This window comes from Neodiprion pinetum, chromosome 4, assembly GCF_021155775.2.
Source record: "Neodiprion pinetum isolate iyNeoPine1 chromosome 4, iyNeoPine1.2, whole genome shotgun sequence".
In the NCBI taxonomy this organism is placed as follows: Eukaryota; Metazoa; Arthropoda; class Insecta; order Hymenoptera; family Diprionidae; genus Neodiprion; species Neodiprion pinetum.
The window spans coordinates 2,354,877-2,366,659 of record NC_060235.2 but is presented as its reverse complement, the minus strand read 5'-3'; positions in this window follow the sequence as shown (position 1 = coordinate 2,366,659).

Genomic DNA, 11,783 nt, shown 5'->3' with positions numbered 1-11,783 from the left:
GTACTTTGCACAATATGATATACAACCACATTCCTTTCCCTGACCTATGCATGTCTCTGTTGTACGTCAACTAAGTCTCTGATCAGTCGGTATACTTTTGAACTGGAAAAATGGGTCGATATAATATGTGAATATATAGGGCGTTTTCAGTAACCTATTTGAAATGACGTCGGAATAGTGCATCAAAGAATTTATTCCAGCACTTTTCAAAATCGCGAAAATTTTCGCCCAAAATGCAAAGGGGTTAGCCTTCCTTTTTTCTCATTTTTCGATCAAAATTTTTTGGTCTCAGATTCGATTCGTATGACCCTTTCCTGACTGATTGGAACCCCAGGAACTCAGAAAACGCAGCAAAAGGAGCGTGGGATCAACGGGAGAGAAGATACGAGGAAAAAAGCACATGCTGAAAAATGTCGAAAATTCGGGTTTTCGTTTTTTGGCTGTAACTTTCGATGCGTTGATTGCAGCGTATTGGGACTACGCCCAATCGATTTCCCTCGCAAAATTACGTCGGAATAGTGCAACAATTAATTTATTCCAGCACTCTTGAAAATCGCGAAAATTTTCGCCAAAAATACTTAGGGGTTAACCTTCCTTTTTTTTTCACCAACAAATTTTTCGTCTCAGAATTGATTCGTATGACTCTTTCCCGACCAATTGGACCCCAAGGAACTCAGAAAACGCAGAAAAAGGAGCGTGGGATCAACGGGAGAGAAGATACGAGGAAAAAAGCACCTGCTGAAAAATGTCGAAAATTCAGGTTTTCGTTTTTTGGCTGTAACTTTCGATGCGTTGATCGCAGCGTATTGGGACTGCGCCCAATCGATTTCTCTCGCGAAATTACGTCGGAATAGTGCCACAATTAATTTATTCCAGCACTTTTGGAAATTGCGAAAATTTTCGCCAGAAAAACAAAGGGGTTAACCTTCCTTTTTTTTTGACCAAAAAATTTTTCGTCTCAGAATTGATTCGTATGACTCTTTCCCGACCAATTGGACCCCAAGGAACTCAGAAAACGCAGCGAAAGGAGCGTGGGATCAACGGGAGAGAAGATACGAGGAAAAAAGCACCTGCTGAAAAATGTCGAAAATTCGGGTTTTCGTTTTTTGACTGTACCTTTCGATGCGTTGATCGCAGCGTATTGGGACTGCGCCCAATCGATTTCTTTTGCAAAATTACGTCGAAATAGTGCCACAATTAATTTATTTCAGCACTTTTGAAAATCGCGAAAATTTTCGCCAAAAATACAAAGGGGTTAACCTTCCTTTTTTTTTGACCAAAAAATTTTTCGTCTCAGAATTGATTCGTATGACTCTTTCCCGACCAATTGGACCCCAAGGAACTCAGAAAACGCAGCAAAAGGAGCGTGGGATCAACGGGAGAGAAGATACGAGGAAAAAAGCACCTGCTGAAAGGTGTCGAAAATTCGGGTTTTCGTTTTTTGGCTGTAACTTTCGATGCGTTGATCGCAGCGTATTGGGACTGCGCCCAATCGATTTCTCTCGCAAAATTACGTCCGAATAGCGCCACAATTAATTTATTCCAGCACTTTTGAAAATCGCGAAAAGTTTCGCCAAAAATACAAAGGGGTTAACCTTCCTTTTTTTTTTACCAAAAAATTTTTCGTCTCAGAATTGATTCGTATGACTCTTTACCGACCAATTGGACCCCAAGGAACTCAGAAAACGCAGCAAAAGGAGCGTGGGATCAACGGGAGAGAAGATACGAGGAAAAAAGCACATGCTGAAAAATGTCGAAAATTCGGGTTTTCGTTTTTTGGCTGTAACTTTCGATGCGTTGATTGCAGCGTATTGGGACTACGCCCAATCGATTTCCCTCGCAAAATTACGTCGGAATAGTGCAACAATTAATTTATTCCAGCACTCTTGAAAATCGCGAAAATTTTCGCCAAAAATACTTAGGGGTTAACCTTCCTTTTTTTTTCACCAACAAATTTTTCGTCTCAGAATTGATTCGTATGACTCTTTCCCGACCAATTGGACCCCAAGGAACTCAGAAAACGCAGAAAAAGGAGCGTGGGATCAACGGGAGAGAAGATACGAGGAAAAAAGCACCTGCTGAAAAATGTCGAAAATTCAGGTTTTCGTTTTTTGGCTGTAACTTTCGATGCGTTGATCGCAGCGTATTGGGACTGCGCCCAATCGATTTCTCTCGCGAAATTACGTCGGAATAGTGCCACAATTAATTTATTCCAGCACTTTTGGAAATTGCGAAAATTTTCGCCAGAAAAACAAAGGGGTTAACCTTCCTTTTTTTTTGACCAAAAAATTTTTCGTCTCAGAATTGATTCGTATGACTCTTTCCCGACCAATTGGACCCCAAGGAACTCAGAAAACGCAGCGAAAGGAGCGTGGGATCAACGGGAGAGAAGATACGAGGAAAAAAGCACCTGCTGAAAAATGTCGAAAATTCGGGTTTTCGTTTTTTGACTGTACCTTTCGATGCGTTGATCGCAGCGTATTGGGACTGCGCCCAATCGATTTCTTTTGCAAAATTACGTCGAAATAGTGCCACAATTAATTTATTTCAGCACTTTTGAAAATCGCGAAAATTTTCGCCATAAATACAAAGGGGTTAACCTTCCTTTTTTTTTGACCAAAAAATTTTTCGTCTCAGAATTGATTCGTATGACTCTTTCCCGACCAATTGGACCCCAAGGAACTCAGAAAACGCAGCAAAAGGAGCGTGGGATCAACGGGAGAGAAGATACGAGGAAAAAAGCACCTGCTGAAAGGTGTCGAAAATTCGGGTTTTCGTTTTTTGGCTGTAACTTTCGATGCGTTGATCGCAGCGTATTGGGACTGCGCCCAATCGATTTCTCTCGCAAAATTACGTCCGAATAGCGCCACAATTAATTTATTCCAGCACTTTTGAAAATCGCGAAAAGTTTCGCCAAAAATACAAAGGGGTTAACCTTCCTTTTTTTTTTACCAAAAAATTTTTCGTCTCAGAATTGATTCGTATGACTCTTTCCCGACCAATTGGACCCCAAGGAACTCAGAAAACGCAGCAAAAGGAGCGTGGGATCAACGGGAGAGAAGATACGAGGAAAAAAGCACATGCTGAAAAATGTCGAAAATTCGGGTTTTCGTTTTTTGGCTGTAACTTTCGATGCGTTGATTGCAGCGTATTGGGACTACGCCCAATCGATTTCCCTCGCAAAATTACGTCGGAATAGTGCAACAATTAATTTATTCCAGCACTCTTGAAAATCGCGAAAATTTTCGCCAAAAATACTTAGGGGTTAACCTTCCTTTTTTTTTCACCAACAAATTTTTCGTCTCAGAATTGATTCGTATGACTCTTTCCCGACCAATTGGACCCCAAGGAACTCAGAAAACGCAGAAAAAGGAGCGTGGGATCAACGGGAGAGAAGATACGAGGAAAAAAGCACCTGCTGAAAAATGTCGAAAATTCAGGTTTTCGTTTTTTGGCTGTAACTTTCGATGCGTTGATCGCAGCGTATTGGGACTGCGCCCAATCGATTTCTCTCGCGAAATTACGTCGGAATAGTGCCACAATTAATTTATTCCAGCACTTTTGGAAATTGCGAAAATTTTCGCCAGAAAAACAAAGGGGTTAACCTTCCTTTTTTTTTGACCAAAAAATTTTTCGTCTCAGAATTGATTCGTATGACTCTTTCCCGACCAATTGGACCCCAAGGAACTCAGAAAACGCAGCGAAAGGAGCGTGGGATCAACGGGAGAGAAGATACGAGGAAAAAAGCACCTGCTGAAAAATGTCGAAAATTCGGGTTTTCGTTTTTTGACTGTACCTTTCGATGCGTTGATCGCAGCGTATTGGGACTGCGCCCAATCGATTTCTTTTGCAAAATTACGTCGAAATAGTGCCACAATTAATTTATTTCAGCACTTTTGAAAATCGCGAAAATTTTCGCCAAAAATACAAAGGGGTTAACCTTCCTTTTTTTTTGACCAAAAAATTTTTCGTCTCAGAATTGATTCGTATGACTCTTTCCCGACCAATTGGACCCCAAGGAACTCAGAAAACGCAGCAAAAGGAGCGTGGGATCAACGGGAGAGAAGATACGAGGAAAAAAGCACCTGCTGAAAAATGTCGAAAATTCGGGTTTTCGTTTTTTGGCTGTAACTTTCGATGCGTTGATCGCAGCGTATTGGGACTGCGCCCAATCGATTTCTCTCGCAAAATTACGTCGGAATAGTGCCACAATTAATTTATTCCAGCACTTTTGGGAATTGCGAAAATTGTCGCCAGAAAAACAAAGGGGTTAACCTTCCTTTTTTTTTGACCAAAAAATTTATCGTCTCAAAATTGATTCGTATGACTCTTTCCCGACCAATTGGACCCCAAGGAACTCAGAAAACGCAGCAAAAGGAGCGTGGGATCAACGGGAGAGAAGATACGAGGAAAAAAGCACCTGCTGAAAAGTGTCGAAAATTCGGGTTTTCGTTTTTTGGCTGTAACTTTCGATGCGTTGATCGCAGCGTATTGGGACTGCGCCCAATCGATTTCTCTCGCAAAATTACGTCCGAATAGCGCCACAATTAATTTATTCCAGCACTTTTGAAAATCGCGAAAAGTTTCGCCAAAAATACAAAGGGGTTAACCTTCCTTTTTTTTTTACCAAAAAATTTTTCGTCTCAGAATTGATTCGTATGACTCTTTCCCGACCAATTGGACCCCAAGGAACTCAGAAAACGCAGCAAAAGGAGCGTGGGATCAACGGGAGAGAAGATACGAGGAAAGAAGCACCTGCTGAAAAATGTCGAAAATTCGGGTTTTCGTTTTTTGACTGTAACTTTCGATGCGTTGATCGCAGCGTATTGGGACTGCGCCCAATCGATTTCTTTTGCAAAATTACGTCGAAATAGTGCCACAATTAATTTATTTCAGCACTTTTGAAAATCGCGAAAATTTTCGCCAAAAATACAAAGGGGTTAACCTTCCTTTTTTTTTGACCAAAAAAATTTTCGTCTCAGAATTGATTCGTATGACTCTTTCCCGACCAATTGGACCCCAAGGAACTCAGAAAACGCAGCAAAAGGAGCGTGGGATCAACGGGAGAGAAGATACGAGGAAAAAAGCACCTGCTGAAAGGTGTCGAAAATTCGGGTTTTCGTTTTTTGGCTGTAACTTTCGATGCGTTGATCGCAGCGTATTGGGACTGCGCCCAATCGATTTCTCTCGCAAAATTACGTCCGAATAGCGCCACAATTAATTTATTTCAGCACTTTTGAAAATCGCGAAAAGTTTCGCCAAAAATACAAAGGGGTTAACCTTCCTTTTTTTTTTACCAAAAAATTTTTCGTCTCAGAATTGATTCGTATGACTCTTTCCCGACCAATTGGACCCCAAGGAACTCAGAAAACGCAGCAAAAGGAGCGTGGGATCAACGGGAGAGAAGATACGAGGAAAAAAGCACCTGCTGAAAAGTGTCGAAAATTCGGGTTTTCGTTTTTTGGCTGTAACTTTCGATGCGTTGATCGCAGCGTATTGGGACTGCGCCCAATCGATTTCTCTCGCAATATTACGTCGGAATAGTGCCACAATTAATTTATTCCAGCACTTTTGAAAATCGCGAAAATTTTCGCCAAAAATACAAAGGGGTTAACCTTCCTTTTTTTTTGACCAAAAAATTTTTCGTCTCAGAATTGATTCGTATGACTCTTTCCCGACCAATTGGACCCCAAGGAACTCAGAAAACGCAGCAAAAGGAGCGTGGGATCAACGGGAGAGAAGATACGAGGAAAAAAGCACCTGCTGAAAAATGTCGAAAATTCGGGTTTTCGTTTTTTGACTGTAACTTTCGATGCGTTGATCGCAGCGTATTGAGACTGCGCCCAATCGATTTCTCTCGCAATATTACGTCGGAATAGTGCCACAATTAATTTATTCCAGCACTTTTGAAAATCGCGAAAATTTTCGCCAAAAATACAAAGGGGTTAACCTTCCTTTTTTTTTGACCAAAAAATTTTTCGTCTCAGAATTGATTCGTATGACTCTTTCCCGACCAATTGGACCCCAAGGAACTCAGAAAACGCAGCAAAAGGAGCGTGGGATCAACGGGAGAGAAGATACGAGGAAAAAAGCACCTGCTGAAAAATGTCGAAAATTCGGGTTTTCGTTTTTTGACTGTCACTTTCGATGCGTTGATCGCAGCGTATTGGGACTGCGCCCAATCGATTTCTCTCGCAAAATTACGTCGGAATAGTGCCACAATTAATTTATTCCAGCACTTTTGGAAATTGCGAAAATTTTCGCCAGAAAAACAAAGGGGTTAACCTTCCTTTTTTTTTGACCAAAAAATTTTTCGTCTCAGAATTGATTCGTATGACTCTTTCCCGACCAATTGGACCCCAAGGAACTCAGAAAACGCAGCAAAAGGAGCGTGGGATCAACGGGAGAGAAGATACGAGGAAAAAAGCACCTGCTGAAAAATGTCGAAAATTCGGGTTTTCGTTTTTTGACTGTAACTTTCGATGCGTTGATCGCAGCGTATTGGGACTGCGCCCAATCGATTTCTCTCGCAAAATTACGTCGGAATAGTGCCACAAATCATTTATTCCAGCACTTTTGGAAATTGCGAAAATTGTCGCCAGAAAAACAAAGGGGTTAACGTTCCTTTTTTTTTGACCAAAAAATTTATCGTCTCAAAATTTATTCGTATGACTCTTTCCCGACCAATTGGACCCCAAGGAACTCAGAAAACGCAGCAAAAGGAGCGTGGGATCAACGGGAGAGAAGATACGAGGAAAAAAGCACCTGCTGAAAAGTGTCGAAAATTCGGGTTTTCGTTTTTTGGCTGTAACTTTCGATGCGTTGATCGCAGCGTATTGGGACTGCGCCCAATCGATTTCTCTCGCAATATTACGTCGGAATAGTGCCACAATTAATTTATTCCAGCACTTTTGAAAATCGCGAAAATTTTCGCCAAAAATACAAAGGGGTTAACCTTCCTTTTTTTTTGACCAAAAAATTTTTCGTCTCAGAATTGATTCGTATGACTCTTTCCCGACCAATTGGACCCCAAGGAACTCAGAAAACGCAGCAAAAGGAGCGTGGGATCAACGGGAGAGAAGATACGAGGAAAAAAGCACCTGCTGAAAAATGTCGAAAATTCGGGTTTTCGTTTTTTGACTGTCACTTTCGATGCGTTGATCGCAGCGTATTGGGACTGCGCCCAATCGATTTCTCTCGCAAAATTACGTCGGAATAGTGCCACAATTAATTTATTCCAGCACTTTTGGAAATTGCGAAAATTTTCGCCAGAAAAACAAAGGGGTTAACCTTCCTTTTTTTTTGACCAAAAAATTTTTCGTCTCAGAATTGATTCGTATGACTCTTTCCCGACCAATTGGACCCCAAGGAACTCAGAAAACGCAGCAAAAGGAGCGTGGGATCAACGGGAGAGAAGATACGAGGAAAAAAGCACCTGCTGAAAAATGTCGAAAATTCGGGTTTTCGTTTTTTGACTGTAACTTTCGATGCGTTGATCGCAGCGTATTGGGACTGCGCCCAATCGATTTCTCTCGCAAAATTACGTCGGAATAGTGCCACAAATCATTTATTCCAGCACTTTTGGAAATTGCGAAAATTGTCGCCAGAAAAACAAAGGGGTTAACGTTCCTTTTTTTTTGACCAAAAAATTTATCGTCTCAAAATTTATTCGTATGACTCTTTCCCGACCAATTGGACCCCAAGGAACTCAGAAAACGCAGCAAAAGGAGCGTGGGATCAACGGGAGAGAAGATACGAGGAAAAAAGCACCTGCTGAAAAGTGTCGAAAATTCGGGTTTTCGTTTTTTGGCTGTAACTTTCGATGCGTTGATCGCAGCGTATTGGGACTGCGCCCAATCGATTTCTCTCGCAATATTACGTCGGAATAGTGCCACAATTAATTTATTCCAGCACTTTTGAAAATCGCGAAAATTTTCGCCAAAAATACAAAGGGGTTAACCTTCCTTTTTTTTTGACCAAAAAATTTGTCGTCTCAGAATTGATTCGTATGACTCTTTCCCGACCAATTGGACCCCAAGGAACTCAGAAAACGCAGCAAAAGGAGCGTGGGATCAACGGGAGAGAAGATACGAGGAAAAAAGCACCTGCTGAAAAATGTCGAAAATTCGGGTTTTCGTTTTTTGACTGTCACTTTCGATGCGTTGATCGCAGCGTATTGGGACTGCGCCCAATCGATTTCTCTCGCAAAATTACGTCGGAATAGTGCCACAATTAATTTATTCCAGCACTTTTGGAAATTGCGAAAATTTTCGCCAGAAAAACAAAGGGGTTAACCTTCCTTTTTTTTTGACCAAAAAATTTTTCGTCTCAGAATTGATTCGTATGACTCTTTCCCGACCAATTGGACCCCAAGGAACTCAGAAAACGCAGCAAAAGGAGCGTGGGATCAACGGGAGAGAAGATACGAGGAAAAAAGCACCTGCTGAAAAATGTCGAAAATTCGGGTTTTCGTTTTTTGACTGTAACTTTCGATGCGTTGATCGCAGCGTATTGGGACTGCGCCCAATCGATTTCTCTCGCAAAATTACGTCGGAATAGTGCCACAAATCATTTATTCCAGCACTTTTGGAAATTGCGAAAATTGTCGCCAGAAAAACAAAGGGGTTAACGTTCCTTTTTTTTTGACCAAAAAATTTATCGTCTCAAAATTTATTCGTATGACTCTTTCCCGACCAATTGGACCCCAAGGAACTCAGAAAACGCAGCAAAAGGAGCGTGGGATCAACGGGAGAGAAGATACGAGGAAAAAAGCACCTGCTGAAAAGTGTCGAAAATTCGGGTTTTCGTTTTTTGGCTGTAACTTTCGATGCGTTGATCGCAGCGTATTGGGACTGCGCCCAATCGATTTCTCTCGCAATATTACGTCGGAATAGTGCCACAATTAATTTATTCCAGCACTTTTGAAAATCGCGAAAATTTTCGCCAAAAATACAAAGGGGTTAACCTTCCTTTTTTTTTGACCAAAAAATTTTTCGTCTCAGAATTGATTCGTATGACTCTTTCCCGACCAATTGGACCCCAAGGAACTCAGAAAACGCAGCAAAAGGAGCGTGGGATCAACGGGAGAGAAGATACGAGGAAAAAAGCACCTGCTGAAAAATGTCGAAAATTCGGGTTTTCGTTTTTTGACTGTCACTTTCGATGCGTTGATCGCAGCGTATTGGGACTGCGCCCAATCGATTTCTCTCGCAAAATTACGTCGGAATAGTGCCACAATTAATTTATTCCAGCACTTTTGGAAATTGCGAAAATTTTCGCCAGAAAAACAAAGGGGTTAACCTTCCTTTTTTTTTGACCAAAAAATTTTTCGTCTCAGAATTGATTCGTATGACTCTTTCCCGACCAATTGGACCCCAAGGAACTCAGAAAACGCAGCAAAAGGAGCGTGGGATCAACGGGAGAGAAGATACGAGGAAAAAAGCACCTGCTGAAAAATGTCGAAAATTCGGGTTTTCGTTTTTTGACTGTAACTTTCGATGCGTTGATCGCAGCGTATTGGGACTGCGCCCAATCGATTTCTCTCGCAAAATTACGTCGGAATAGTGCCACAAATCATTTATTCCAGCACTTTTGGAAATTGCGAAAATTGTCGCCAGAAAAACAAAGGGGTTAACGTTCCTTTTTTTTTGACCAAAAAATTTATCGTCTCAAAATTTATTCGTATGACTCTTTCCCGACCAATTGGACCCCAAGGAACTCAGAAAACGCAGCAAAAGGAGCGTGGGATCAACGGGAGAGAAGATACGAGGAAAAAAGCACCTGCTGAAAAGTGTCGAAAATTCGGGTTTTCGTTTTTTGGCTGTAACTTTCGATGCGTTGATCGCAGCGTATTGGGACTGCGCCCAATCGATTTCTCTCGCAATATTACGTCGGAATAGTGCCACAATTAATTTATTCCAGCACTTTTGAAAATCGCGAAAATTTTCGCCAAAAATACAAAGGGGTTAACCTTCCTTTTTTTTTGACCAAAAAATTTGTCGTCTCAGAATTGATTCGTATGACTCTTTCCCGACCAATTGGACCCCAAGGAACTCAGAAAACGCAGCAAAAGGAGCGTGGGATCAACGGGAGAGAAGATACGAGGAAAAAAGCACCTGCTGAAAAATGTCGAAAATTCGGGTTTTCGTTTTTTGACTGTCACTTTCGATGCGTTGATCGCAGCGTATTGGGACTGCGCCCAATCGATTTCTCTCGCAAAATTACGTCGGAATAGTGCCACAATTAATTTATTCCAGCACTTTTGGAAATTGCGAAAATTTTCGCCAGAAAAACAAAGGGGTTAACCTTCCTTTTTTTTTGACCAAAAAATTTTTCGTCTCAGAATTGATTCGTATGACTCTTTCCCGACCAATTGGACCCCAAGGAACTCAGAAAACGCAGCAAAAGGAGCGTGGGATCAACGGGAGAGAAGATACGAGGAAAAAAGCACCTGCTGAAAAATGTCGAAAATTCGGGTTTTCGTTTTTTGACTGTAACTTTCGATGCGTTGATCGCAGCGTATTGGGACTGCGCCCAATCGATTTCTCTCGCAAAATTACGTCGGAATAGTGCCACAATTAATTTATTCCAGCACTTTTGGAAATTGCGAAAATTGTCGCCAGAAAAACAAAGGGGTTAACCTTCCTTTTTTTTTGACCAAAAAATTTATCGTCTCAAAATTGATTCGTATGACTCTTTCCCGACCAATTGGACCCCAAGGAACTCAGAAAACGCAGCAAAAGGAGCGTGGGATCAACGGGAGAGAAGATACGAGGAAAAAAGCACCTGCTGAAAAGTGTCGAAAATTCGGGTTTTCGTTTTTTGGCTGTAACTTTCGATGCGTTGATCGCAGCGTATTGGGACTGCGCCCAATCGATTTCTCTCGCAATATTACGTCGGAATAGTGCCACAATTAATTTATTCCAGCACTTTTGAAAATCGCGAAAATTTTCGCCAAAAATACAAAGGGGTTAACCTTCCTTTTTTTTTGACCAAAAAATTTTTCGTCTCAGAATTGATTCGTATGACTCTTTCCCGACCAATTGGACCCCAAGGAACTCAGAAAACGCAGCAAAAGGAGCGTGGGATCAACGGGAGAGAAGATACGAGGAAAAAAGCACCTGCTGAAAAATGTCGAAAATTCGGGTTTTCGTTTTTACTGTAACTTTCGATGCGTTGATCGCAGCGTATTGAGACTGCGCCCAATCGATTTCTCTCGCAAAATTACGTCGGAATAGTGCCACAATTAATTTATTCCAGCACTTTTGGAAATTGCGAAAATTTTCGCCAGAAAAACAAAGGGGTTAACCTTCCTTTTTTTTTGACCAAAAAATTTTTCGTCTCAGAATTGATTCGTATGACTCTTTCCCGACCAATTGGACCCCAAGGAACTCAGAAAACGCAGCAAAAGGAGCGTGGGATCAACGGGAGAGAAGATACAAGGAAAAAAGCACCTGCTGAAAAGTGTCGAAAATTCGGGTTTTCGTTTTTTGGCTGTAACTTTCGATGCGTTGATCGCAGCGTATTGGGACTGCGCCCAATCGATTTCTCTCGCAAAATTACGTCCGAATAGCGCCACAATTAATTTATTCCAGCACTTTTGAAAATCGCGAAAAGTTTCGCCAAAAATACAAAGGGGTTAACCTTCCTTTTTTTTTTACCAAAAAATTTTTCGTCTCAGAATTGATTCGTATGACTCTTTCCCGACCAATTGGACCCCAAGGAACTCAGAAAACGCAGCAAAAGGAGCGTGGGATCAACGGGAGAGAAGATACGAGGAAAAA